Here is a 7,598-nt window from a genome sequence, read left to right on the forward strand (position 1 = left end):
TAATTTTTGTTATATTAACTTTGCTTTAATTAAAAATGTTTCCATAATCTCATAATAAATAACAATAGAGCTTTTAAAAGTTTACGTGTATTTTTATACATATTATCTAATTTAATCCTCACAATTTTATCCCCATTTTGATAATCACTTTTATTAGCTTAAAATTATAAATATATGCTTGTTGTAACAAAGTCAAACGATACCCACATATATAAAGAAAAACTATTTAGTGACTCGCTCTTTCCATCTCAACCTATAGAACAACATATATTAGTATTTTTCTTCCATTCTTTCCTCTATGTTCCCTTTGCTTGGAATGCTCTCTCTCCAGATATCTTTGGGGTTCATTCCCTGATTCCTTTCAGGTTTTGAGTCAAATGGCCCCTTCTTAGTAAGGTCTTGACCACCCTATTGAAATTTCTCCCTGTCTCTCATGTCTCCACAAAGTGAACAGCACCACCCCAAATTGTGGAATATAGAGGGATTGCTCCCAGTCTCCTTTTCAGTTTTAATTTTCTCCATAACACTTATCACCACTTAACACTTATAACACTTAACACTTCTATAGCATTTAATTGTTTCTTTGGTGATTGTCTGCTCCTGCTCTCCAACTATAATGCAGGGATTCCCTGAGGGCAACGATACTTGTCCGTGTTATTGTTCACTATTTTTATATATTGAGTACCTAGACTGAGTGGCTGGCCCATGGCTCTCATTCAATAAGTATCTTTTGAATGAAGAAATGAATAGAATGGAAACATTTCAAACATATTTATAATTAGTTTTATATTTTATTTATTTATTTTTTATTACTTAATTAATGAATTAATTTTTAGAGTCAGGGGAGAAACATCAGTGTGTGGTTGCCTCTCATATGGCCCCCACTGGGCACCTGGCCTGCAACCCAGGCATGTTCCCTTGCTAGGAATTGAACCAGCAACCCTTTGGTTTGCAGCCTGCTCTCAATCCATGGAGCCACGCCAGCCAGGGCTAATTAGTCATATTTTTAAATGAAAAAATGGAATTATACCACATAAATTTTTCAATTACTTTTGTCATTTCACATTTCATTACCATTTCTCCAAGTTAATGCATACAACTCTACATTAGTTTTTATTAATTGCATATTAATCAACTGGATGTATAATAATTTATCCACCTATTTTCCTGTTGATAGATGAGAAAGTTATTTTTGCCTTTATAAGCAATGTTGCATAAGCATTCCTTTTTTTTAGGAAATTTTTTTTTTCTTTCTGACAGCTTTTTTCCCATCATCATTTAGTCTCCTTGTACACCTGCCCCCGCAATCACCACACTGCTGTCCACGTCCATGAGTCCTTTTTCCTTTTTGCTCAATCGCTCCAGCCCCTAACTGCTACCACCCCCACACCCCTGCCACTTAGCTGTCATTCTGCTATGAGTCTGTCTCTATTTTTGCTTGTTAGTTCGATTTGTTCATTCGCTTCCACATATGAGTGAAATCATACAATATTTGTCTTTCTCTGACTGGCTTATTTCACTTAGCATAATGTTCTCCATGTCCATGCATACTGTCGAAAAGGATAAGATTTTCTTCTTTTTTATGAGTAGTATTCCATTGTGTAAGTGAGGGACAGTTGGGCTGCTTCCAAATCTTGGCTATTGTAAATAGTGCTACAATGAACACAGGATAATAAGCATTTTTACATAGGTATCATTATATACTGGTTGTATATAATGATACAACCAATATATAATGGTTATATTTGTAATGCTATTGAACCTATGTTTAATTTTAAAGATTGTATTTATTTATTTTTAGAGAGATGGGAAGGGAGGGAGAAAGAGAGGGAGAAAACTGGCTCACAATGTAGGCATGTGCCCTGACTGGGAATCAAACTAGTAACCCTTTGGTTCAGAGGCCGGTGCTCAGTTCACTGAGCCACACCAGCCACCCATAATTTTGTAAAATATTTCTATAATACCTTCCAAAAAACTGTAACAGTTCCAACTCCCACAATCATCTGGTCTCATTACAGTAGTTGTATTCAAGGCATTTTGCCATCTGGCCACAAAGCATCTTTTCAGTTTTATCTCTATTCCCTTCCTTATTTGAATCCTCTGTCCCATGAAATCAATCTCTTAAAGACTCTTTTTAAAAAGTATATTTTATTGATTATGCCATTACAGTTGTCCCATTTCCCCCCTTAATTCCCCTCCACCCTGTACAACCCCTCTCCCCATTCCCCCCCTTTAGTTCATGTCCATGTGTCACAATTTCTTTAGCTTCTACATTTTCCATACTATTCTTGCCTCCCCCTAAAGACTCTTATACGACCTTGAAGACATGGTAAGTGAAATAAGCCAAACATAAAACAACAAATATATGATTCTACTTATATAAGTTATTAGAATATTAAAATTCATAGAGACAGACTGTAAAATAGTGGTCATCCAAATGGGAGGGGTGAGGGGAGAATGGGAAGTTATTGTTTAATGGGTATAAAGTTTCAGTTTGGAATAATGTAAAAGTTCTAAAGATTGATAGTGGTGATGGTTACATAACATATGTAAATAGGCCTTTTTTTTTAAAGATTTTATTTATTTATTTATCTTTAGAGTGGAAGAGAAGGAGAGAGGGAGAGAAACATCAATGTATGGTTGCCTTTCATGGGTCCCCTGCTGGAAACTGGCCTGCAGGGAACCAGCCTGCAACCCTGGCATGTGCCCTGACCGGGAATCGAACCGCGCTCAATCCACTGAGCTACACCAGCCAGGGCTCTGTAAATAGGCTTTTTAAAAAAAAGATTTTATTTATGGACTTCCACCAAGATGGAGGAGTAGGTGGAAACATTGTGCCTTCTCACACAACCAAGTTTAAAGACAACAAAGTTTTAGTAATAAAAAACACAGCCAAAACACAGAAAATTGAACTATACAGAAGTCCAACAACAACAAACCATTCAGCCAGACCGGTAAGAGGGGCAAAGCTGGCGACTGGCAGAGCAGGGTTGCACAGGAAAACTCAACCAGACCGACCAAGGCACAGGGGTGGGCGGTGTTTGGTGGATCCCAGGTGTGGGGTTTCAATGGGCAGACACAGTGAGGGTGCAAGGTGGCTGGCTGACTGTGGTCACACATTTGTGTGCAGATAAACTAGCGAAGGAGCAAGCAGTGAGACAGACTGTGTAGGCCCCAGCAGCAGGAAGCAGCAGAGGAGACCACTATTGCCCCTCTCTGACCCCGCCCCCACATACAGTGTCACAACCCAGGGACGGGGACGGGGGGGGGGGGGCGGCCCCACCCCCATGAATACTTAAGGCTCCGCTCCTCCTATGTAACAGGTGGGAACAGACCAAAACATGGCTCAAGAAGAACTCAAAGCCCCAGAGCCCATAACTCTGAGCAACCAAGAAATAGCCAAACTTTCAGATGCATAGTTCAAAACAATGGTAATCAGGATGCTCACAGAACTGGTTGATTTTAGTCACAAATTAGAGGAACAAATGAAGGCTAAACTAATTGAAATGAAGGGACATGCACAGGAAACCAATAGTGATGGAAAGGAAACTGGGACTCAAATCAAAGGAGTGAACCAGAAGAAAGGAAAAAAATGACCAAACAGAAAAGGATGAAGAAACAAGAATTCAAAAAAATGAGGAGAGGCTTAGGAACCTCCAGGACATCTTTAAATGCTCCAACATCCGAATTATAGGGGTACCAGAAGGGGAAGAGGAACAGCCACCAGTGCAAAACTTATTTGAACAAATAATAAAGGAGAACTTCCCCAATCTGGCAAAGGAAATAGACTTCCAGGAAATCCAGGAAGCTCAGAGAGTCCCAAAGAAGTTGGACCCAAGAAAGAACACACTAAGGCACATCATAATTACATTAGCCAAGATTAAAATGAAGGAAAGAATTCTAGAAGCAGCAAGAGATAAGGGGACAGTCACCTACAAAGGAGTCCCCATCAGACTGTCAGATGATTTCTCAAAAGAGACTTCACAGGCAAGAAGGGGCTGGAAAGAAGTATTCCAAGTCATGAAATCCAAAGACCTACATCCAAGATTGCTCTATCCAGCAAAACTTTCATTTAGAATGGAAGGACAGATAAAGTGCTTCTCAGATAAGATCAAATTCAAGGAGTTCATCATCACCAAGCCCTTATTATATGAAATGTTAAAGGGACTTATCTAAGAAAAAGAAGATAAAAAGGATGAACAGGGAAAGGACAGCAAACTCACAGTAATTAACAACCACACCTAAAACAAAAGCAAACTAAGAGGACAGCTAGATCAGGAGTGGAAACATAGAAATTAAGATCTGATGGAGGGTTAGCAACAGGAGAGTGGGAGAAGGAAAAGGTACAGAGAATAAATAGCATAGATGGAAGGTAGAAAATAGATGGGGGGAGGGCAAGAATAATATGGGAAATATAGAATCTAAAGAACTTGAGACACGTGGTCATAAACTAAAGGTGGGAGAATGGTGGGGGAGGGGTGCAGGGTGGAAGGGAATGAAGGGGGAAAATATAAAAAAATAAAAATAAAACCAAATGACAATACACTCACAGTCCTGCTTCTGGACTTTGCTGACTTATTTGTCTATGCCCACACCAAAAAATTTTTTTTTATTTATTTACTTTTAGAGAGAGGGGAAGGGAGGGAGAAAGAGAGGGAGAGAAACATCAGTGTATGAGAAATACATCAATTGGTTGCCTTTTACACACTCCCAACTAGTGACCCGTCCCGCAACCCAGGCTTGTGCCCTGACTGGGAATTGAACCAGTGACCTTTTGGTTCGCAGACTGGTGCTCAATCCACTGAGCCACACCAGCCAGTGCCTGAATATGCTTTTTAATTCATTGTGAACATGATTTTTGTCATTTTAAAATAGCACCCACACATTTTAGAACACCTAGAAAATATGGAAACATTAAAAAGAGTCCTGGCGGTTTAATACAGTAGGTTACATTTTGATGTATTTCTTTCCAGTCCATCTTTTACTCTACACATTTTAAATTATTATTCATTAATTTATTTTTAGAGAAGGAAAGAAGAAAGAGAAGGAGAGAAATATTGATGTGTGAGAGAAACATCCATCAGTTGCCTCTTGCATACCCCCAACAGGGACCTGGCCTGTAACCCAAGCATGTGCCCTGACTAGGAATTGGATCGGCACTCAATTCACTGAACCACACCAGCGAGGGCTACACATTTTTTAAAAAAGATTTTACTTATTTTAGAGAGAGGGGAAGTGAGGGAGAAAGAGATGGAGGGAAAAAACATTGATGTGAGTGAGAAACATCGATTGGTTGCATCTCATATGTGCCCTGGGGACTGAACCCACAACCCAGGCATGTGCCCTGACCAGGAATTGAGCCAGTGACTTTTTGTTTTGCAGAACAATGCCCAATCAACTGAGCCACTCAGATCAGGGCTCCTGTATACATTTTAAATAGTTCGTAAGTATATACACATGATTTTAAATTATGTGTGTGTGTATATGACCATTGAACAATACTGGAGTTAGGTGTGCTGACACCCAGAGTAGTAAAAAATTCATATATAATTTTTAAGAATATTTTATTTATTTTTAGAGAGGGGAAGGGAGAAAGACAGGAAGAGAAACATCAATGTGTGGTTACCTCTGGAGCTCCCCCTGCTGAGGACCTGGCCACCACCCAGGCATGTGCCCTGTCTGGGAATCAAACCAGTAAACCCTTTGGTTCACACACTGGGACTCAATCCACTGAGCCACACCAGCCAGGGCCACATATAATTTTTGACTCCACCCCTCCAAACTTAATGTTGACAGGAAGCCTTACTGATAAAAGAAACAGCTGATTAACACATATGTTTTATATTTTATATATTATATACTGTCATTTTATAATAAATAAGGTAGAGAAAAGAAAATGTTATTAAGAAAATCATAAGGAAGAGAAAATACATTTATAGTATTTATTGAGAAAAAACACATATACATAGACCTGCACAATTCAAACCCATGTTGTTCAAGGGTCAACTATGTGTATATATGTATGTGTATATGGTAGGGGGAACATATGCATTTTCCACTTGATTGGTTCTTAAAGATTTTTCCAGTTAAAGGAGAGATGGAAGCAAAATGAACAAAAATGATCACCAAACTTTGAGGCTAGATACCCATTTTCCAGCAGTGGCAGCTGTAGTCCAGAGAGGGTACCAGGGCTTGCCAGAATTCTCCCACTTATTAAGGCAAAGTAATGACAAGAACTAATGTCTCCTCACTCCACAATTACCCAATAGGCTGGAGAGCTGAGAATTAGCCATCTTCTTCTTCTTCTTCTTTTTTTTTTTTTTTTTGCTTCCCCCCACCCACCCTGCCATCGTCTGAAACATTTTGGTCTATTAAAATTTGTCAGTTACTCCACAATCAAAGAACAAGTAGATTCCTTGGCCTGGCAGCTCAGTTGGTTAGAGTTGCCATCCCTACATGCCAGGGTTGTGGTTCCATCCCCAGTTAGGACACATACAAGAATCAACCAATGAATCATAAAAATAAGAGGGACACTAAAGCATTATTTCTCTCCCCTCCTCTCTAAAATCAATTTAAAAAAATTTTAAAGAATCTACCAATGAATGCATAGATGGGTGGAACAGCAAATTGATGTTTCTCCCTTCCTCTTTCTCTAAAATCAATAAAAAATTGAAATTCTAAAAAAAAAAAAAAAAGAAAAGAAAAGAAAAGCAAAAAAAGAAAGAGGAGCCAATTCCCTCCTCCAAACCAATCACATCACACTTTTTTCCTCCTCATGGTTCCTATAGATCATCTGGCACTGTTGTAGGGTACTTAGGGTAGGACCAGGATACTAAACAGGCTATACCACTAAGTCAAAGGAGTGGATTGTGGGTAAGAACCTGGCTTTAGAACCAGACCTTCTGTGCTCAAATGTACGTATGGCTGTCAATTAATACTTGTATGGTCTTAATTAAATTATTTGACCACTCCCAGCTCCACCATTCTCATCTACTTCATAAGCATTTTTAAAAGTGTTCAATAATGGCCCTGACTGATGTGGCTCAGTGGATGGAGTGCTGGCCTGTGAAGCAAGGAGTTGCTGGTTCGATTCCCCATTAGGGCACATGCCTGGGTTGTGGGCCAGGTCCCCAGTAGGGGGCAGGTGAGAGGCAACAGTATATTAATGTTTCTCTCCCTTCTTTTTCCTTCCCCTCTAAAAATAAATAAAAAATAAAAGTATTGCCCTAGCTGGTGTAGCTCAGTGGATTGAGCTCAGGCTGTGAACCAAAGAGTCACAGTTCAATTCCCAGTCAGGGCAAATGCCTGGGTTGCAGGCCAGGTCCCCAGTGGGGCCCATGTGAGAGGCAACCACACATTGATGTTTCTCTCCCTGTCTTTCTCCTTCCCTTCCCCTCTCTCTAAAAATTAAAAAAAAGGAATAAAATATTAAATTAACAAATAAATAAAAGTATTGAATAGTTTATTCAAAGATTTAGTATGTGCCTGGCCCATAGTAAGTGATCAATGTTCGTATTGTCATTAAGCTACCAAGCCAAGAACAAGTTTATGATACCAGGCACAACACTAAGTGTTAGCACAATGCTAAATGGTTGAAT

The sequence above is a fragment of the Artibeus jamaicensis genome, unplaced genomic scaffold (genome assembly GCF_021234435.1).
Source record: "Artibeus jamaicensis isolate MK-2021 breed Jamaican fruit bat unplaced genomic scaffold, CSHL_Jam_final contig_233, whole genome shotgun sequence".
In the NCBI taxonomy this organism is placed as follows: domain Eukaryota; kingdom Metazoa; phylum Chordata; class Mammalia; order Chiroptera; family Phyllostomidae; genus Artibeus; species Artibeus jamaicensis.